We start from the raw sequence: 23067 nt of genomic DNA, 5'->3' as shown, positions 1-23067 counted from the left end.
ACAGAAATCTCAACTTCAGCTGTATTAATGATTGTGAACTTCCCAAATTCTTGTATAACTTTGAGTACAAATCATACAATTTGGTACTTGCTGGCTTTGTTCTGATTTTTTTCTTGAATACAAATCTTGATTCTCTAGTGACATTATAATTTATTGGTGGCCTGGATCGAATCTCCTTTGGCATATCTCCCCAGCACACTGGGCTCACAGTGAGTATGGGGTTGTATTCAGTATGCCATTTGCTTACATGTGCATTAGGATGAAAATCTCTCATTCTCAAGATTTAAAATTTTTAATTTAACAGAAAGAGAAAAACTAGAATGTCTTCTCTAGAGCTGGAGGTGGAATTGGAATTAAACCTCAAGGCACACTGGAGGTCTGTATGGAAGAAAGACTGACTGACTCTGGGTAGAGGACAGTACAGTGTTTCCAAAGGTTTCTTCACATCCATCCTTCCATCCATCCATCCATCCATCCATCCATCCATTCCCTTAGCAAATATTCATTGAATATACACAATGCTCTGTAATCAAATGCTATCTCTACTTGAGATGCTGTCTTCCCATTCTCTCTAAAGCTTCTATTTAACATCTCAGCTCAGATATTATCTTTTCAGAAAAGCTTTTTCTGATCCTATAGACAATTTTAGATGCCTCTTTTCCTATGTACCACTTTGACCTGGACATACCCCCACAAAATAAATTATAATACTGTAGTGTAAACACTTGTTTGCAGTGTGACTCTCGCGGGCTATCTCTACTACCTCTGGCACCAGTGCAGTATCTGGCACACAGCAGATACTCACAAATATTTGTGGAATAAATGAGTGAATAAATGACTATTAACATTAAATGTCAGAATGAGGCACTGGCACTGGGTGCTCCCAATTTTGAGGCTTCCATTCAGTTGCAGTCTAGGTAGACCTTACATGAATGTCGGAACAGACTTCTCCAGCAGCAGGTGGAAGCAGGGAGTCCTGCACAGAAGGCAGCTGAAATCAATGCTTTCAACACAGATGGGTTCTGAAAAACAAGCCCAACAGGTTTGTGTCAATTAGGGGTAAGTAGTTCTTTTTAGGGATCTAGAAATGAAGGCCCAGCTAAGTAAGCTTCTGACTTCGTGGTTCCACCTCTATGCAAATTACTTCTCAGTATCCAAATGAGTTGGCAAAAAACTTGAGTCTATATTTTATCATGGCATACCCTTCCAGGAATTTCAATAGTTGGCTATAAATCTCTGTACATGTTAACTGAGGAACTTTTCCTAGGAAAGCTTATTTTAGATTAAGACAATGAGAATCAGAGCAACATTTATATAGCTCTATAGCTGAATAACTTTCTGTATATGTTGGTTGAGTAAAACAATTCTTCTTTGCAGATACTTAAAAATTATAAACACCTGAGAAACAAGCTTCTGTAGACCAATCTGGGCCTCTAACTCCCATTGCTTATAGTGTGTTAGAAAACAGTCTGTGTTTCAAACAACAAATTTACAAACAGATTTTTGGCACCCAAGATTTGTGTGTATACTTCTCAACAACTTACAATGGCTCTCTATTGCCACTATATGTCTAAACTTTAAACCTGGTGTTCAAAACCTTTTTATCTTTCCAGACTTATGTCCCTTGGTTCCTCCAAATAACCCTGTGTTACAGCCAAACTCAACTACATGTGCTTACTAAACCTACAATGCTTCCAGCTGCTCCACATTTGCTCAAGCTGTTCCCCACTTCTCTTTGTTAAAATCCTATCCTATCTTTGAGAATCAACTGTAACCTTTCCTAATCTCCCTAAATTAAGTATGACCACTTCCTCCTATAAATACCAAAGGTACTTTATTCCTGTATTAAAAACAAAAGATGATGGTGCCATTTATTGAGCAAATTCTACATACTGACGCACTAAGCACTTTACAAACATTGTTTAATATAATCCTCAGGACAGTTATATGGGGATAGGCATTAATTTTACATGTGCCTCTTCCACGGTGCTCACTCTTTATCTACTGTCTGAATGCAGAGAGGGACAAGGTCCTAGAGCAGGGGTCAACAAACTACAGCCCACTGCCTGTTTTTGTAAATAAAGTTTTATTGGAACACAGCCATACTTATCTATTTACATTTATTTTATATAAATTTATTTATTTATTTTTGGCTGCATTGGGTCTTTGTTGCTGCGCGTGGGCTTTCTCTAGTTGCAGCGAGTGGGGGCTACTCTTCATTGCAGTACGCGGGCTTCTCACTGCAGTGGCTTCTCGTTGCAGAGCACGGGCTCTAGGCATGCGGGCTTCAGTAGTTGTGGCACATGGGCTTCAGCAGTTGTGGCTCACGGGCTCAGTAGTTGTGGCTCATGGGCCCTAGAGCACAGGCTCAGTAGTTGTGGCACACGGGCTTAGTTGCTCCACGGCATGTGGGATCTTCCTGGACCGGGGCTCGAACCCATGTACCCTGCATTGGCAGGTGGATTCTTAACTACTGTGCCACCAGGGAAGTCCTTGATTTATATGTTGTCTCTGGCTCCTTTTGTGCTGCAGTGGCAGAGCTGAATAGTAGTGACAGAGACCATATGACACACAAAGCCTAAAATGTTTTCTATATGGCTCTTTACAGAAAAAGTTTGCCAACCCCTGGACTAAGAGATGGTGAAAGCACATGATGGAAGGATCCTGAGTCCCCGATTAACCACGTGGAGCAGAACTCTTCATTCCCCTGCCTCGCCAACACACTGAACTGCGATGGAAGTAAGAAACAAATTTTTATTCTGTTAGTATGTTAAAAGTTCTGGGTTACTTGATCTAGTAGTTAGCCTAGCCTCACTAAAGTGATGTAAATATGCTATCTCCCTATCCAGGACAGCAATCAAATGATTCCTCTTTCCATGATCCAGGAATGTGTGAAGTTTGTTGCTGATTTCTTCTATTGACTTTTGATGCCTTTTAAAAATTACAAATGAATATAAGAAAAATTCTAGGACTTCAAATTAGGATATGCTTCACAAAATAACTTCCATAAACGCCATGGCAACTGAGTTGCTAGTGATTTAACTAAGTAAATAAACACCATAGGAAAAAAGATCCCAACAATTTCTGAGGCATGTACTTAGCTGGTATTTGAATGGGGAAGGTCAAATTGAGAAAATCTGTGAAGCTCTTCTACATGCCAGGTCCCTCCAGAGTTAGAGGAACTGAAACTAAAAAGCAGATATTTATTTGATCATAGCTTCTGTCTTGGAAGAGCAGTTTGTTACATCTTTTTATTCCTTCAATGAAAAATGCTGAGGAAAGGAACCCGGAATGAGATAAAGATGAAATTTCCCATGATCTCTGGCATACTGAAAGTGACTGCAATTCCTATTGGGAATTTGAATTAAGTTAAGAGCCATTATCAGCTTATCTTTGGACTATATATTTTTTGGAAGGAGAGTAGCCTAGTCAGTAATCTACACATTCTCCAGCAGTGGCCATATGAGTTCCTTGCCCATTGCCTTCCTTAGGATCATGGGAGGAAGATGTTTATCCTCCTGTGGTTGTTGTTTCTTTGCTTTAACAGAACATAGTGATCTTGGAACAATAAAGCTGGTTATAGATTAACTGATCCTAACTTTTCAGTTTTGCAGAACCATCAAAGTTCAAGTTGGATAACCATTGCTAAGATTATTTATGAGGGCCCTACCCAAATATTTTTCATGCAAGGTACAAGCATAAGTGTGTACTGACAATAGTGCGTCTTTCCTGCTACTCTCCCATGCATCTAGACTGGGTATTGCAAATTGATATCCACAGTCCACATTCCTCCTGCAGACATGCTCTCTTTGGTCTGCATAGTGTTTTAAAATCAGAATGACTGCACACAAAAGTCAAGGTTTGAACTTCTCTTAAAAATTAGGACAGCCTAAAAATACTGGGCCTGCGTTTCTGTGTACCAATAATAATTTAGAGCTAGAATTATATGCACGTTCCAGCTGGATGTGGTTCCCAACACTCTGTCTTATCTTGGTTCTGACCTGCCTCAGCCTTTACATTACTTGCCCAGCTCCTTTCGGCACTGGAGTTCCTGACTCTCACTCCAGGGTTCCTTGCTGTCTCCTCTGCTTATCTCAATTGTTTTAAATAGAAAGACGGCTGGATTTGGAGTCAGATAACCTTGATAGGCATCTTAGATCTACCATTTTTTGACTCTGGGCAAGTCATTTGATATCTCTGGTCTCCTTGTTTATAAAATGCCTGAAGCAAAAGATGGAATGTTTTTCAGATTAGCCAAGGTAATGCATGAAAAAAATGGCCTTGGTTTCAGTCGCTCACCTTCTCCTACAAGACCATTGCCTCAGTCTCCACCTTGGTAACCCTGCATCCAGTCTCTTCACTCCTCTATTCCATGGTTTTTAATGTTTCATTTACTCAAAAGCATGTTGAGCACCTACTCTGGCACTGGGCTGGGGATTCAACGGTCAGTGAGAACAGACTCAGTCACTATCTTTATGAAACTTACAGCTTTAATGGGGGAGGCAGACATAAATCAAATAATCATACAGATAAATGTAAAATTGTAATTGGGGCAACTCTATGAAGGAGATGAACTTGGCATTTAGAGAACATATGGTGGGGCCCTTGATGAGGCCAGGGAAGTCAGAAAAGGCTCCCGAGATCTAAAGGATAAGGAGTTGTACAATTGAAGAGGGTTTAGAAGAATATTCTAGACAGTGGGAACAGCATGTATAAAAGCTCTGTCGGGAAGGAACATGGAAGGGATGAGGCATTAGAAGAGATCCAGTGGGTCAGGTTTAGAGGGAACGAGGAAGAGTGGGAAACAGACAACTTGGGGGAGGTAGGGATCAAATGGCATTGTAGGCCATGCTTAGGAGCTTAATCTTTATCTTAAGAGCAGTAGGAAAGCCATGGACAGTTTAAGCAGGGGGCAGGTACAACATAATCAAATTTGTTTTATGAAAAGGTAACTCTATTTGTAGGGTGGAAATCAGATGGAAGGAATATCAGGTTGAATCCTATGAAGTTGCCACATGCAGACTATTTGTCCTATAAGATGGCAATTTCATATGATTCCACCTGATAAAGTGGTTGCAGGGTAAACCAGATAGGAGGCTAGCAAGAGATGATTCGTGGCTTGGACTAGGATGGGGCATTGGAAATGGAGAAAAATGGACAGATCTGATAGATATTTAGAAGGTAAAAATCAGTGAGCCTTAGTGATGGTTGGTGCAGGGTATCAAGGACAACTCCCAGACTTGTGTGCCTTAATGGGAAGTGGTGCCATTCATGAGTAGGGTGCTTTGGCAGATTACCAGGTTTGGTAAGCAGGGACGATTCCACATTGAGTTCAAAGTGCCTTTGCAACAACCCCAAGGAGATGAACTTTCAAAGTGTCTCTACAGAAATATCTTGCCTTGGCTTTAGCTGGATTCCTGGGGGGATGAATGACCCTAGGCTATGTTAAGTCATCAGCTAGATATTCCACATTATGAATGTTTTATAAATTAAGGCCCCAAACCTGTGTGATGTGGGCTCAGACTTTTGATTTTCACAGGTAATTATTTTTACCTCTCTCAAAACCCTAGGCAGATAATGTGTTTATGCAGGGAGTTCAGTTCTATTCTTTCCCTCCTTTGGGCCTGAACTTACTTTTTTTTTTTGTTTTCTGTAGGTGTTAGAAGTCTAGCTCCCTTGCCCCAGGGTGTCCATAACTCCACCTGAAACTCTTGTGGCCTCCTCCTGATATCAGCTCATATTTGTTCCTCTGACTTGATTTCATGCTATTCTTGGCACTTGAAAATTCCTTTTTTTAAAACTCAAACTTGGTTACATGGAAGGTATTTTTTGTCACATTGTATCTAGTGTTTCTACTTGGTTATGTGGCAAGGGGCCTATTTGGGTCAGCTCAGTGGGCTGGGTGGTCACAAGTGGTCCAGGTAATTTTATATTTTTAGAATTATTTTATAATGAAGTATGACACGCTATTCTGCCATTTGACATAAGTATACATCTCTTGTCACAAGAGAGGAAAATCTTGCAGAGTGGTTGCCATCTGGCATTGGGCTTCAAGCTTATAGAATATGAAAATTTTGTATATGACCTGGGTCCCGAGCTTGAATTCCAATGCTAAAGAGCAGCTAGTTTGCAGGAGCCCAAGAAGGACATTTCTGATCCCTTACCACAGTGTATGGCACCCAGGAGTTGCTGAAGAGATGTCTATATAATTGAAAAGGAATTGAAAAATTTTTAATTGGAGAAGATGGGAATTCTTGGCATATCCTTCATGGTGTAATAAAAATCCTGGGATTAGGACAGAGAGATGTAATCAGGATGTTTTTTCAAGACCCAGAATGATTTGTAGTCTCAATATAGCATCCATCTTACTGTTCCCTGGCATCTAATCTATTCATAAAATGTAGATGACAACAGTGCTATCTCTGGTTCTTAGATTACATGTTTATGGATGATTCATTTAAATTCAAATATCATATACTAGTTATTTGCTATGTGCAAAGGTTTGTTTGTTTGTTTTTCTTTCTTGGTTCTATGAGGTATAAAGTGATGACTAAGACTCAGGGTCTACCCTCAACTACTTTATAGCCTAATGGTAGGGGGTGGGGACAAAAGCATACAATTAAAATAAAAATAACTAGCTCTTATCAAATGCTTTCAGTGTGCCAGGCACTGCGCTAAGAATTTTACATGGATTAGCTCACTTAACACTATGAAGTAGGCTGTTATTGTCTTTGTCAGTGAGGGAACTGAAGTACAGATAGGTTAAGAAATGTATACAAGGTCACATAGCAAGAAAGACACTGAGTCGGGATTGAAACCCAATCATTCTGATTTCAGATGTCAAGACTTCAAATATTCTGCTGTATGGCAGCCCAAATAATCCATGTTAGAAGATGTTCATACCTTAACAGATGTTCAAGCTCAGGCTGAGAGCACAAAGGAAGTGTTTGGGAAAAGCTTTATAAAGAAGTTTATTCTTCCATGGTCTTGAAGAATGAGTGGAATTTTGACAGATAGTGATGAACGAAGAGGGTCTAGGGGTAGGAAGTTGTTGAGCAAAGGCAGAGGGCACAAGAAGGCACCTTGGCATGTTTGGGAAACAGCAAATAAACAGTCCACCATGGCCAAGTATGGGCTGTTTGTGTGAGATAATGCAGGAAAGGAGAGGTAGATGGGACTTGAATTTCAGATAAAGGACTTCAGAGCAGGAAGTGGGGAGGGGTGTGCAGCATTCTTCTCATTGTTGGTCATAAATAACGTAAAGCCCATGAACAATTGAAGCTTCCAGAATTGACTTGGTCTACTTTCATTTGAGAGCAGAAGTGGAGAAAAAAAAAATTGGATGACTTCAGAGGTTTTAAAATCTGCTCTGAGGTTCAAAGGCATGACATATACACACTACTGTATATAAAATAGATAACTAATAAGGACCTACTGTATAGCACAGGGAACTCTACTCAATACTCTGTAATGATCTATATGGGAAAAGAATCTTAAAAAGAGTGGATATATGTATAACTGATTCACTTTGCTGTACAGCAGAAACTAACACAACATTGTAAATCAACTATACTCCAATTAAAAAAAAAAGACTTCTTAGCCTGGGGGCTCTGGACTCATGAATAGGCTTCAGAGGGCCTGGCACCTCAGGAAATTGTGGGCAAAGTTTTGTGTTGCATGAACATATATGCTTTATGTCTAGGGAGGTGGTCCATAAGATGCATCACTTTCTCTAAGCATTCATAAGGTCCTTAGACCTTATGATGGTCTAAGGAGAGAAAGTCAGCAACGATCTCAGTGGGGCCTTCCTCGGACTCAGGAACTAGAACCAATGTCCTATTATGTATCCTGAAACTTTGAGATTCTGCAGAAGTCAAAACTGAGAGTTTGAATTCCCCACTGATAAGCAAAACTTTCCACAGAAATATCATCACCATTAATCAGTAGAGGCCTGCCTTGTGTCATCCTCTGCCTCAGGATTGCAGGTTATCTTGGTTAGCAGTCCTAACCAGGAAGGTATTAGGTAAAGCAAACCTCACTGTGAAAGTGTCAATAGGAACTGGGTCACTTTTGAGCTTCTGCCCCTGGATGTTTACAAGGGTAATGGGAAGCTATAATTTCCAGGCAGATGACAGCTGTCTGGAAGGATTTCTACCATTGCACTTTTAATCCAACCCACCGGAGTCACTCAACAGTAAAACAGCCTTGACAATTGGCAACTTGTGGGCCAGGCCTATGAGAAAACCCTTCATTTCCTCCTGTTTGCAAAGCTTGCCCAGCAGGCCCTGCCATCAGTGACACCAGCTGAGGCGACTGAGGGTGGGAAGCCAGAAATGCCAGTGATGAAAACAAGGTTTCCAGGTAAATCCTTTGGTTTGCAGAAATAGCTGTGGTGGAGGCCGCTTTGGTCATTAGTGTTGTGTTTTTATATAATGATACTCTTTGATAAAGAGAAACAGAGTCCTGTGTGTATTAGTCACGATTAGGACTGTCTGCAGGTGACAGAAAACTGAAGACAACAGTGGCTTAAACATGATAGATATTGATATCTCTCTCATGTAAACCAAATCTAGAGTTGGGCAATCTGGGACTTGTTTGGCAACTCCATGATCAGCAGCAGGAAACCAGGCTCCCTCTAGTTTAATCCTTCCTCAAACCTAGGGAGCTACATAGGCTCCTCAACCTCCAGCCTGGAGGAAGGAGAAAGAGGGGAAGAAAGGAGCCCCCTCTTTTAAGGACACTTCCTCAGAAGTTTCAATTCCATATACATCCCATTGTCCAGAACACAGTGGCTGAAACTAGTGGTGAAGATGGTTGGAATGTAGTCTTCAATATGGGCGTCCAAGTGTCCAGTGAAATATTGGGGGCCCTATTCCATACAACATATATGGACAATTAGATGTCTCTTACAGTGTCCTCAGAAAAGATGGAATGTTTTGATGCTGTTTTGATAACTCTAGAGACCTTAGCAAGCCTGGATACTCCTCTATTTATTTAGGTTATTTAGTTAGTTCTCCTGCCATGAAAGGCACCTTTAAATAGATAGCATCCTTTATTTTTGTTAGCAGGAGTGTGAGAAGCAAGATTTCTCCATTCACTCACTCATTCATTCACTCACTCATTCATTCAGATATCAGTACTGTCATGGCAGAGATGGTCAGCTATTCACCACATTTATGCCTCCTATTCAAAGCATAGAGTTGCTCCTGGGAAGTGGTTGTCCAGCCAGGGGCTAGACTTAGCCTGTACCATAGAGGTGGGCCCATATGACCAGCTTTTGCCAATGGAATGTGAGCAGAGGAGATGCATCCCTTCTGGGAGGAGGTGGTTAAAAAACAAGCATGCTTTCTTCATCTCCTATTTTCCTACCTGCCTCTGGAAGCAAGGGAACCTGAGGCCTATCAGATGGCAGAGCCACAGGTGGAAGGAGCCTGGGCTCCAGAATCACCCCAGGAAAGCTGCCCACCAAATATGCACACTGGACTGTTACATGAACAAGAAATAAAATTCTATCATCTTAAGCTTCTAGTATGAGGGTGTTCAGTAAGTAGCCTGCTCTGATACAACACTAGGTTGAGGGCTCAGCTCTCACATCAGATAGAACTAGATTCCAATGCCACGTGCAGTACTTACTAGCTGTGAGATTTCAGGTAATTTCTACTAATCTCTCTGACATTTATAAAATGTGGCTTAATAATAGTACATACCACATACAATATTTTTTTGGTGAGAGGCTAGTACTTATTAAATGCATCATCCATGTTGGTTTTTATTCTTATAATCACATCTTGTTGAGTTCCTCCTTTTCTATTCTATTAGGGTAGCTTTTGCTAATTTAGGGAGCAATCAAAAAGTTTGGGGGCTTCCCTGGTGGCGCAGTGGTTGAGAGTCCGCCTGCCGATGCAGGGGACACGGGTCCGTGCCCCGGTCCGGGAGGATCCCACATGCCATGGAGCGGCTGGGCCTGTGAGTCTGGAGCCTGTGCTCCGCAACGGGAGAGGCCACAACAGTGAGAGGCCCGCGTACCACAAAAAAAAAAAAAAAAGTTTGGGCTCTCTCACTTAGTTCTTCTCTTGTGCCCTCCAGGTTGTGGGTCTCTCTGCTGCTGGTCATCAGGGATTCTGCACAGCAGATGTCTCATTCCCCAGCTACTCTGTAGTAGGCAGAATAATGGCCCAAAGATGTCCATGTCCTAATCCCCAGAACCTGTGAATGTGTTGCTTTATGTGGCAAAAGGAATTTTGCTGATGTGATTAAGTTAAGGACTGATAGATGGGGAGATAATCATGGATTACCAAAGTGGGCCCAATGTAATCACAAGGGTCCTTAAAATATGGGAGAGGGAGACAGAGAGTCAGAGAAGGAGATATGATGATGGAACAGATGTTGGAGTGATGAGGTTGCTATAGCTTGCAACATGGAAAAAGACCATGAGGCAAGGAATGCAGGCAGCCTCTAGAAGTTGGAAAAGGCAGGGAATGGACTCTCCCCTAGAGCCTTAGAAGGAGCACAGCCCTGCCAAACCCTTCATTTTAGCCCAGCAAGACCCATATCAGACCTCTATCCTACAGAACTGTAAATAATAAATGTATATTGTTTGTCCTTAAGTTTGTAGTAATTTGTTACAGCAGCAGTAGGAAGCTAATGCATACCCTACTCCTAACATGCTTTGTTGCAACGTTCGTGTGAATTTCTTTTTTTTCATCTTGGAATATAATTGCTTTACAATGTTGTGTTAGTTTCTGCTGTACAACAAAGTGAATTAGCTATATATATACATATATCCCCATATCCCCTCCCTCTTGAGCCTCCCTCCCACCCTCCCTATCCCCCCTAGGTCATCATAAAGCACAGAGCTGATCTCCCTGTGCTATGCCGCTGCTTCCCACTAGCAATCTATTTTACATTTGGTAGTATATATATGTCAATGCTACTCTCTCACTTCATCCCAGCTTTGCCTTCCCCCACTGTGTCCTCAAGTTCGTTCTCTACATCTGCATCTTTATTCCTGCCCTGCCACTAGGTTCCTCAGTACCATTTTTTTTAGATTCCATATATGTGTGTTAGCATACGGTATTTGTTTTTCTCTTTCTGACTTACTTTACTCTGTATGACAGACTCTAGGTCCATCCACCTCATTACAAATAACTCGATTTCATTCCTTTTTATGCTTTATTGAAGCAGGAGGGAAAATCTCAGAAAGGACTCACAGTGCAAAAAGGACAAAGGCCAGGGTGGGGTGGCTAACATGAACTTTCCTTTGTATCATACAAGGAAAGGTACTTCAAGACTTGGGCTTTCCCAAGGGCGCTGTCCCCAACCCTCCAAGGATGCTCCTCAATTTCTGGCCAGGCTCTCCATCTTTGTTTTGTGTCATGGACACTTCATGGCACCCCTGCCCCAGCCCTCCCACTGCAAGCTGTGAGCCTGCCAAATCCCATACTAAGTGCCCTTTAAGTAAGAACATGTCTCCTATTTCCCTATTGGCAGGGCTCTGGCTTTGAACTTGAGCAATAGTGGATCCCATACTTGTAGTGAGAGCTTTGGGATGTTTCTGTCCCTCCCATCCCTAGACCAGGGAGCAACATAAAAGGAACACACTGACTCTGTGTGTGTGTGTGTTGAAATTCACATAAGCCATTTTAAATTGTACAATTTAGTGGCATTTAGTACATTCATAATGTTGTGCAACCATCACCTCTATCCAGTTCCAAAACATTTTCTTTGCCCCAATTAAGTAGTTCCGATTAAGTAGTCACTCCCCAAGTGCCCCTTCCTCCCAGGCCCTGGCAGCCACCATCTGCTTTATGTCTCTATGGATTTATTTTGGAAATTTCAAATAAATTGAATAAAACAATAATACAATATATGGCCTTTTGTGTTGGCTTTTTCCACTTAGCTTAATGTTTCTGAGGTTCATCCACATTGTAAAATGTTATCAGTACTTCAATTCCTTTTCATGACCAAATAATATTCCATTGTGTGGCTATACCACTTTTTGTTTATCCATTCATCCATTGATGGATACTTGGGTTGTTTTCCCCTTTTGGCTATTGTGAATAATCCTGCTATGAGAATCTGTGTATGAGTTTTTCTTTGAATACCTCTTTTCAATCCTGCATAGACCTGTGTTTTCATATCTCTTGGGTATATTCGAAGGAATGGAATTACTGGGTCACCCTGGCCTTTGATACCTGCTTATTTTGTTGTCAAAGATAAATGTCTCCAGCACCACTAAATTACTTATTTTCAGGATCTTCTCTAGATGGAAAGTGTGTACAGGGGCAGAGGGGGATGCTAATTTCTCTACCACATTGCTATTATCGAGCATGTTATCCCATGCATCTTTGTAGCCAAAGTGCTACCATGTGCTAAATTAACGGTGACCTGGAGGTGAGGGCTACAGGCTGCATCAGAACCCAAGACACCTTCCGTCACACTCTGACACATTAAGCGGGTTACTTATACATTCAGTGTCTAACTCCTTTACTGACATATATATGAGTTCCACAAGGGCAGGGATTTGGTATGTTTTGTTCATTTCTGTATCCCGAGTGCCTATGACAGTGCCTGGAACAATGAACACATGAACATTTGGGAGGTCTGACCAGCAATGTTCTCTGATTCAATGTCCTGTCTCTCCTTGAGGTCCCAATCCTAGTAGCTGGGTCTGATACCCAGATGGAGGGTAAGACTCATATCCAGGAACTCTTTAAATGGCACCTTTGTGTCCATTTTTCCTTTCAAGACTCAAAAATACCCTGGAGGTGTACAGAATAGGTGTTCTTTCGTCACTTTGAAGATGAAGAAAATGATGATCAAAGGCATTAATTTGTGTCAAATAACTCAACTAGTGGGTGGTGTCAAAGGAAGGTAAGGTGTAGTAGTTTCCTAGGACTGCGGTAACAAATTACCACAAACTGGGTGAGTTGAAACAACAGAAATTTATTCTCTAACCATCCTGGAGGCCAGAATTCTGAAATTAAGCTGTCAACAGAACCATGCCCACTCTCAAGACTCTAGAGGAGGACCTTGCATCCAGCTTCTGGTGGCTCCAGGCCTCCTTGGCTATGGCAGCCCAGCTCCAATCTCTGCCTCTGTCTTCACATGGCCTTCTCCCCTGTGTCTCTGTGTGTCCTTTCTGTCTCTTATAAGGACATTCATCGTTGGATCTAGGGCTCACACTAAGTCAGGATGATTAATCTCAGGATCCTAAACTTAATTCACCTGCAAAAGCCCTTATGCCAAAGAAGGTCACATTTTGAGGTTCAGGTAGACACATCCTTTGGAGGCCACCACTGAACTCACTGCAGGTGGGTATCCCAGTGAGAATGTCTCCTGATTGAGCTCTTTCTCAGTGGGAGCCTGATCTGCACTCCAGCCTTCCCAAACTGTGTCCATGTAACACTGGTTCCTTGAGACAGTAGGTGTTGTGAAAAAGAGGGCTGCAGGCAAATGAGTTTGGGAAACTCTGAGTTAAAGCTAGGCAGGAATTTTTACTGCAGGATTTCTCAGACTCTTTAATGTGCTAGTATTCACTGTAAATCTTCACGAGAGGAAAACATATGGAGCACTCCTCAAATTCCTTTGATCTGGAAATCCTTTGAAAAAAGTGTAGTGGAGAACAATGGAGCTCTCACGGGGTGAGGCTGCCTGGAATATATGTGGGAAGCGATGCTCCTCTCTTTCTCTTCCTTTTCTCTTGGGGGGACTCCATTCCTAGGAGAGGTCCCATCAGAAATGATATAAATCACCCCAGAGAGGCTAAAGTCAAGTGGCATGGAAACGATCAAAAATATAATGCCAGATGTATTCTTTCAATCAGTAAATGTCTAATTAAAAAAAGAAAAATCCACCAGCTGCCTAAAAATCCCATATGATTGTCATAGTGACCATGCATCCCTTAGTGGACCATATTGGAAGTTTGAAGATATTTGCTAGGATTATGTTCCTGTTAGGAATCTATTGCCTAGTGCCACGTGTGCCTATTCTAATTAGAAAGGCAGAGTTTTAGAGCTGCAAGAGGTCTTAGAAATAATCTCTTCTAACCCAGTAATTTTACACATTAGGAAACAGAGGCCCAGAGAGGCAAAACAGTACAGTGGGGCTTCCCTGGTGGCGCAGTGGTTGAGAGTCTGCCTGCCGATGCAGGGGACACGGGTTCGTGCCCCGGTCCGGGAAGATCCCACATGCTGCGGAGCGGCTGGGCCCATGAGCCGTGGCCGCTGAGTCTGCGCGTCCGGAGCCTGTGCTCCGCAACGGGAGAGGCCACAACAGTGAGAGGCCCGTGTAGTGCAAAACAAAACAAAACAAAACCCGCTCCGCTGAGTCTGCGCGTCCGGAGCCTGTGCTCCGCAACGGGAGAGGCCACAACAGTGAGAGGCCCGTGTAGTGCAAAACAAAACAAAACAAAACAAAACAGTACAGTGTAGAACCTGCTCAAGTTCACCCAGAGAACCAGGTGCAGAGCTAGTTCTGGAACTTACGTCAACTGATTTCAAGTCCAAGGCTCTTTCTGCTACCCCGGGCTTCTTTTCTTTTAAAATATTGCTGTAGAAGGAAAAAATTTTACACTGATGTTTCACTGGAAATGTAAGGATTTGGGGATATTCTTACAACTGAACTTTCTGCCAAAAGTCCTTTTACCTCAACTCTTGATTTGAGGAAATACTTCTAACATTTATTGTCTTTATTCAAGATGCAATTTATTTTTTCTTTAAGTATGCATGATTTTACAGTGGGTTAGGTCTATTGTCTGACCACAGACTTAAGTGGAGATATAGACTGTATAGGAAAGAGATCAGCAGCACTTTAAAAGAGATGTCAAACTTTCACTGATTTTCTTGTGACATTTTAAGTATGTGTGTGGGGGATGCTATGAAAAGGAATAAAGCAACTGAAGGTTTAGAAGTATCTGGAAAGGTAGTCTGATAGGAGCAATTGGTCCACTTTTCAATAAAAATGGTTCCATGTGCCCTTTATAGCATTTGTGCAGTAATTTAGCCCACATTTATTATAGGGCATAGGGCTGAATGTTCAATGACCTTGTGATATCCCCTGAAATTACTGGTTTTTTAAAAATAAATCCTTTATATGAGCTTGTTTCATAGCAACTGGGTAGGATTTTTGTAGATTTTAATAAGCTATAAGTGATGTCAGGCTGCTCACAGACAGGAGCTTTGATGTCATGTTTTCATTAGGAAAGAGTGATTCTCCTAAAGGTCAACGCGATAGGGGCAAACAAGTAGCTTTCCCTGGATTCAGCTGGGAAAAGATGTGAAGATGTGTGGAATAGAACTCTTGTACCCACCGGCAGGCCTTGGAAGGTAAAAGTGAGATGCATTTTAGAGGCAAATAGTTGCTGTTCCCCAATCCCTATAATAGAGAGGTTATTTCACTGCTGCAGGCCTCTCAAAATCAGGGGTGTGGGCTCCATGATCCCAGGTGAAACATAGTTGTGGATCCTCTCCAGGAATGAGGTGGGACCTCTGATTATAGCAACTTTTTGTCTGAAAGGCAGACTTATGAATTGGTCTAGGAAGGCTCAGGGTTGTTCAGAGGTAAAAAGGTGCCGCCCCCTGCCTTCGGTACTCCACATGTGGAGAATCTGGACATGGCATATATGAGGACCCTCGATATACATCCCCACTGCTGTTTCTGACCACTTGTGTCCATCTCATACCCTTGGCCACCCCAAATTTCCTCTTCTGATTCCTGTGATTTGTTTCTTTCTCCAAAAAACAGGGCATGGCAGGGAAACAATTACTTCTAACTCAAGGGAACTGAGAGTTTACTTGTTTCTGTCTCAGGTCCTTTGTCCTATCTGTCAGTAAAATTCCTCCCCCAGATATCCTCCTCCAGGTCTCAGCATGACTTGTGTCCTCTGAGAGACCTTCCCTATAGACGTCCCATAGCACCCCTTGGAATTTGCTCTTTATCTCATTACCCTGGTTCATTTTCTTCAGGGCTCTGCTCTCTAACAGAAATCATCTCGGTTATGTATTTCCTTATGTGTGGTTGGCTCTGACTTCCTCCACTAGACTGGCAGGCACAGATGCTGTATTCCCAGGGCCCACACAGGGCCTGGCACAGGAGAGATGGAAGCAGAATCTAGGTGGGTCCCACTAGACTAGAAAACTCGGGGGTTGGGGGGCATGTCTGCTACTATAAGGCATCTCTCACACCTAGACTTTTTAAAAGAGCTCTTAGCACTGTTTTCAATTATATATTGGTGTGATTATTTCTCTAAGGCCTATCTCTCTTACTAAGGCAAGGATTCATAACCATTTTGTGCCAAGATACATTTTGGTATCTGGTGAAGCTTATGGACCCCTTCTCAGAATACTGTTTTAAAATGCATAAAGTAAATATATAGGATTATAAAGGAAACCAAATATTGAAGTAACATCATCAAAATATTAAAATATAAATTTGCAATATAGTTACATACGTTTCTTCATTAAGTGACACATTAAATAACAAAACCGACCATAATTTTTAAGTGGTGAGGAGCATAATCAATTTTTTGAGATGTCTGCAAAAACTGTAAGGTGAGATAAAAATGTCTGTGGTTTCTACTGGTGACAAAAGCATAGGTACTTTTAATACTGCTGTGTTTTGTTGCCTTCATGCATGATTAAATCAAATGCTAAATTTCAGTTAGAGATTAGTGAAAATAAAGATGTAATTCTTCCCATTCAAGCTCACCGATTCCCTGAAGTCTTTCCACAGATTTGGGAGGGGGAAGTGTGGGTGGGGAAGGGTCCATGGAGCCCAAGTTAAGAATTTCTGCACTAAAAAGTATCAGTTAAGTTTGTTTCCCCATTTTAACCCTAGTCCGTAAGGCACAGTAGTAGATACTCCTTACATATTTGTGGAAGGAAAGAAAGAAGGAGAAAAGGAAAGGAGGGAAGGGCATTCTTCTTTGCGTCTGACACTTTTTGGTGCTTGCTTGCTGAATTAATGAATGAATGGATCCTGCAGGCAGGGCACTACCCTTAATAAGCTAGTCCTTAATAAATGAGAGTACCCCTTTCCCCACCTGTTCCAAATAACAATTGTATTTTGGGTAAGGTCCTTTGTATACTACTGAAACCCAATGAGTGCCTCACCCATAGCTGACACAAAATACATACTTGAATGATAAAATGCCTCTTTGACTGAGGTAACCCCTACACTGTGAATTATCAGGTATGATGCATCAGTGCTTTGAGACTTCTATCAGAACAATCAGCTTTCCCCTTGGGCTGCCTTGGGCTTCATTTCCTGTCAGCAAGTTCAGAGCTTCTGAGGCCATGGCCCTTTTATCATGACAGCACCTGTGAGTTGACACTAGCCACCACCACTAGCCCCCCACCCTTGGTGAGTCATCTTGGAGGGACCTTTTTCCTGCTTCATGAGAAGAGAAGGCCCATGGAGACAGCAGGCTCACTAGGAATCAGGCTCTATCATCTGATAGAGATTACTTCAGGCTCTCATGAATATCAGCTGGAAATATCAGCACTGTGGATTACTGCTCTCACTGACAGGACTTAATGAAAACTCAGGGCTAGTGGAGATGAAATCTAATTCTTTATTCAATGCTTCAAAAACAAATCCTAATATATCAGCATCACAGATGCCAACATGCATCTCTTGGTAGCAGACACTTTTTGAAAAGTTTGTAATGCTTTCTAAGACAGTTAAGGGCAAATTAATATTTATGAAAGTGCTACAAAAATGAAGGGTCTATTTCTTTTTTTTAACATCTTTATTGGAGTATAATTGCTTTACAATGGTGTGTTAGTTTCTGCTGTATAACAAAGTGAATCAGCTATACGTATACATATATCCCCATATCTCCTCCCTCTTGCGTCTCCCTCCCACCCTCCCTAACCCACCCCTCTAGGGTGTCACAAAGCACCAAGCTGATCTCCCTGTGCTATGTGGCTGCTTCCCACTAGCTAGCTATTTTACATTTGGTAGTGTATATACGTCCATGCCACGTGAAGGGTCTATTTCTTTTTCTTTTTTTTTTTTGCGATACGCGGGCCTCTCACTGTTGTGGCCTCTCCCGTTGCGGAGCACAGGCTCCGGACGCGCAGGCTCAGCGGCCATAGCTCACGGGCCCAGCCGCTCCGCGGCACGTGGGATCTTCCCGGACCGGGGCACGAACCCGTGTCCCCTGCATTGGCAGGCGGACTCTCAACCACTGCGCCGCCAGGGAAGCCCCGGGTCTATTTCTTAATAGGGGAAAAATAAACAGCTTGGGAAACAGCAATAAAAGTGGCTATAAAAACTAGACCTTGGGCTTCCCTGGTGGCGCAGTGGTTGAGAGTCCGCCTGCCGATGCAGGGGACGCGGGTTCGTGCCCCGGTCTGGGAGGATCCCACGTGCCGCGGAGCGGCTGGGCCCGTGAGCCATGGCCGCTGAGCCTGCGCGTCCGGAGTCTGTGCTCCGCAACGGGAGAGGCCACAACAGTGAGAGGCCCACATTCAGCAAAAAAAAAACAAACAAAAAAAAACAACAAAAAAAAAACTAGACCTTATGCATGGACCTGTTTTATTGTAACTGCCCAGTGGAATCTTTCTATGTTATCACAGACATCAAATAGTAAATGTACTCCGTGTTCCCTCACCCATCCTACCCTCAAATCGATTGACTTGCTCAACACAATACTAGGCAGTGACTAACTATAACTTCCTTGAATCACAAAGCCCTATGAGGGACTTCCCTGGTGGTCCAGTGGTAAAGAATCTGCCTTCCAATGCAGGGAATGCAGGTTCAATCCCTGGTCGGGGAACTAAGATCCCACATGCCGCGGGGCAACTAAGCCCGCATGCCACAACTACTGAGCTTGCGCACCTCAACTAGACCCTGCGTGCTGCAAAACTACAGAGCCCCCGAGCTCTGGAGCCCATGCACCACAAGAGAGAGAAAACCTGCATGCCACAGCTAGAGGGAAGCCCACGTGCCACAATTAAAGATCCTGCGTATCGCAACTAAGACCCGATGAGGCCAAAAAAAAAAAAAGATTAATAAAAAACCCCAACACCCTACGAGTAATGGTTTGGGGCTAGAGATGCTTGTCCAGCTATATAATCATCAAATTATCTTTCTTTAAGTTTGTGGGGTATGTGCTTTCCCAGATAACATGGTCAAGATAATGGAATATGGATTAAGCAATGGAAGAAAGGGAACTTCTTGAACTCCATAAAATACCTGGTCTATCTGCAAATGTGGCAGTGGACTTGTGGATTCATGATCCCAAAACTGCTTCTTCCTCTCCATGTGGGCTCAGTGGTCTCTTGTATGGTGATTCCTCAAATCTGTGGTTTTCCATCCTGGAAAAACCACTGCCCATTAGAATCACCTGGGAGTGATTTTTCAAAATAACTACACGTGCCTGGGCCCTACTCCAGGCATTTTAAAAGCTCCCTGGGTGACTGCACTGAGCAGCCAGGGTTCAGAACCACTGCTCTAAAATCTCCACCAACTACTCTTGATGACTTCTGTTCAGATCCCTGTACATGGCCCTCAGCCCACTCTCCTGTTTGAAAGAGATTAGCAGCTGTTCAAACCAGATGAGCATCAAAATAGAGTCTTTTTCTCTGATATAATCAGGAAATTGAACTTTTGGGAGAGAAAGTGACAAAGAGACTCCCATATTTGAGGTCAGAAAGCAATACTCCTGGACTTCATCAATTGGGTCTCCATCTCTCTTTCTAGCTTTGCTTTGAGTTGACTGTGAACCATACTCTACCTTTCATTCCACCACACAGGGCGGCAACCTGTTCCCTGAAGAAGTCCGCAATGTTTCCACCTCTTGCCCTGGCTCATACTTCTCCTCCTACATACAGTGCCTTCCTCCTAATCGCCACTATTTGAAATCCTACTCATTCATCCTTAAAGATCCAACTCAAATACTACCCATGAAGGCCATTCTCTCTTCAAGCCTGAATCAGCATCTTTTGCCAATATGTTTTTATAATACCATTTTGTATTTTAGCCTTTCAAAATTCTTATATAGTCCTTTCTAATTATTAGTTCAGAAAGTTTTACTAGAGCAAATCCTGTAACATCCTCTTTTTAACCTTCTCATTTGGGCAGCATTGTGATTTGCGTAAGGTTATAGTCTACATGTTTGTCTCTCCCACCTGAGTACAGTGACCTCAATAGTTAAAGCTAAGTTTCTTTCCTACAATAAACATTTGTGGAACTTAAAAAACTGCTTCAGTATTCTCTAGCATAGTTTAAGGTTCAGGGTGGCTTATTCAAAGGACATCTGGCTATACCCAGTCCATTTGTTCAGGATGGCTCACGAGTGACTGTTAAGTCTTGGTAAGAAGATTGAGACGTCCACCCAGTGGTTCTCAGCCAGGTGGTCCAATCCTAAGAGGGCTTTGGAAATATGTGGCTTTCATAAAGCCTGGAGGTGTTATAGGCATTTAGCGGGCATGAGCCAAGAATGCTAAATGCTTTGCAATCTGTAGAAAATCTTGTACAAAATGAGTTGTTTCATTAAAAATACCAATGGTTTCCCAAACCTACACCCATCCTAGCAGATTCTAACCAATCCACATTATAAAATACTTAAAAAACAGAAACAAAACCCAACGTGGTTTGGAGAAATGAAAGAGGCTCATAAAACTCACTCTGAAATCACATGAAAAGTGTCCAGGCAAAGAAAGCTTGATGATACCTGGTTGGTGAAATAGGAATTCTCACATTCTGTAGGTGAGAGTGTAACATGATATAACCTTTCTGAGGACAATACTTATCAATATTTAAAACACACATTCCTTTAGATCTAGCAATTTCACTGCTAGGAATTTATCCTGTAGATATATAAAGGCTCAAAGGTGCATGAACAGGGATGTTCATTACAATGCTGGTTGCCATCACAAAAAAGTGAGAACAATCTATATGTCCATCAATAGGAGGATGGTTAAATAACCATTGGCACATCCATATGATGGTATATGAGCACATGGAATGAGTGCCAAGTTATATTAAGTAGAAAAAAGTGAAGCCAAGGGATGCATGATATGATCTCTATTTTTCTTCAAAGTATATACATGTACTTACATACATATATACACACACAGAATATATATATATATATTCACTTTGCATGGTTCTGATATAAACAAATTTTGTTACCATGGGTGAGTTAAATAACACCAGTCCCACAACATGATTTCAGTTTTAGTTACCAAGGTATATTAACTGTGAGTCATTGGATAAAGTACAAACTTTGTTGCTACCTCTTCAATCCACAAATCACTACATAAATAATAGATGCACACCATGATCTGTGACTACTCACTAAGACTTCCTTCAATGTCTGTTGGCGATAAGTCACTGAACATTTGTTATCAGTTCATAAACAGACAGCAAAACAAGTAGTTTGTCCCTTTGTCTCCCAGTAATAAACCCATGTGACATTTAGAAAAATTAGGTGCAGCAAAGAAAAGAACAGTGATAATAACACTAGAAGGTAAATTTTGAATTACACGAAATGGAGGTGTAGAAGAAATAGATGACCGTGGAAACATCGACGCTGCTGCCACTTGAGAGACTCGATACGCATCAGGAGAAACTCAGTGAAGACCCACTTACCAGGAGCAATTAAAATTGTTGTGAGAAAAGAGATGAAGGTGCCTCAGAGGAAGTGACACCAGCAAAAAACTTCACATGAAAGGAACTGTTGGAATTATTTCCTGACATTGAAAGCATAAAGGATAAAATGTTGGAAATTGATCCAGCTTCAAAAAGGAGTATGACAATTTGCCAAGGCATAGAAAAGACACTCTCTGCATATCATCAAGTTATATGACAAAAAGAAGGCAAGGATTCCTGCTAAATTTTTTACAAAGAAATACAGCACTCTAATTCTCAGTGTTTCTAATGTTTCTAAATAAATAGTAGGTTTACTATTTTTTTCCTCTACATTTGTAACCAACAGTAAGAGAGTTTTAATGTTTTGATGAAAAATTGTAAAGATAATGAAACAGTTATAATTCTCCCCATTGATCATTAAGATCACTTTGCATGGTTTCAGTCTGCAGTTATTTTCACGGTCCAGCACTACTGTGCAAAGCCAGGCCTGCCTGTATATATAAAATGTACATATATCTACATGTACATATATGTGTAATTTAAAATGGAAGTATATACAAGGAATCATTAATAGCAGTTACTTCTGAGGAGTGGGGCTGAGGCAGAGATGGTAGCAAAGGGAAATTTTATTTTCATTTTATACTCTTCTGAAATGTTTGACTTTTTTCCCTTTAGTATGTATTAATTTTTGATAAAAAGCCAAACCTATAAAAATAAATATAACGAGAGAGATAAGTTAATAAAACATTAAAAAATGTTCTGTGAACGTGATTTGTGCTGTTGTCAGTCCCTCCACCCTCACCCCAGGGAGATAATCCAAAGTTTTCGTTAGTTTATTTCAAAAGAATTCATGACACCAAAATGGTTAAAAATCCATTGCTATAAGGTCATATTTACCCTGTTCCCAAGCAGAAAGATTACAAAATGTGCAGGTTCTTCAGATGAATACGATCTTAGTTATTGATTTAATTTGTCTGTAGGGAGAACTGGCCTGAAAACAAGTCCAACTGATGGTGATGTTCAGGTGCAATTTGCAAACAGATGCCCTAGACAAAATGCTTCCACTGTGTCTGATGATTAAACGTGCATCTGTTCAGAAGGCAGCAGGATTGAGGCCAAGTATGACCTTGTGCACAACCTTGAAAGTTTACTTGCTGGCAAACAAAAAGGCAAATACATAGCAAGGACCATTTAGAGATATGATGTTGAGATTACCGGTGTATTTACCCTGCCAAGACTTGGTATACTCAGAAAATGAAGGTCCCATCAGGATTAGGCTGAAAACTTAACCACTGAGGCAGAATGAGCAACCAGGATTCGGTCTGACAGAGTTCATAGGGTGGAAAGATCCTGAGATGCCTAAATTGACCTAAACAATAGGGTTTTATTTTTTGTTTGTTTGTTTTTTTGTGGTAGGCGGGCCTCTCACTGTTGTGGCCTCTCCCGTTGCAGAGCACAGGCTCCGGA

The sequence above is a fragment of the Lipotes vexillifer genome, unplaced genomic scaffold, assembly GCF_000442215.2.
Source record: "Lipotes vexillifer unplaced genomic scaffold, Lipotes_vexillifer_v1.1 scaffold1486, whole genome shotgun sequence".
In the NCBI taxonomy this organism is placed as follows: domain Eukaryota; kingdom Metazoa; phylum Chordata; class Mammalia; order Artiodactyla; family Lipotidae; genus Lipotes; species Lipotes vexillifer.
Note: the sequence above shows the minus strand (reverse complement) of the source record.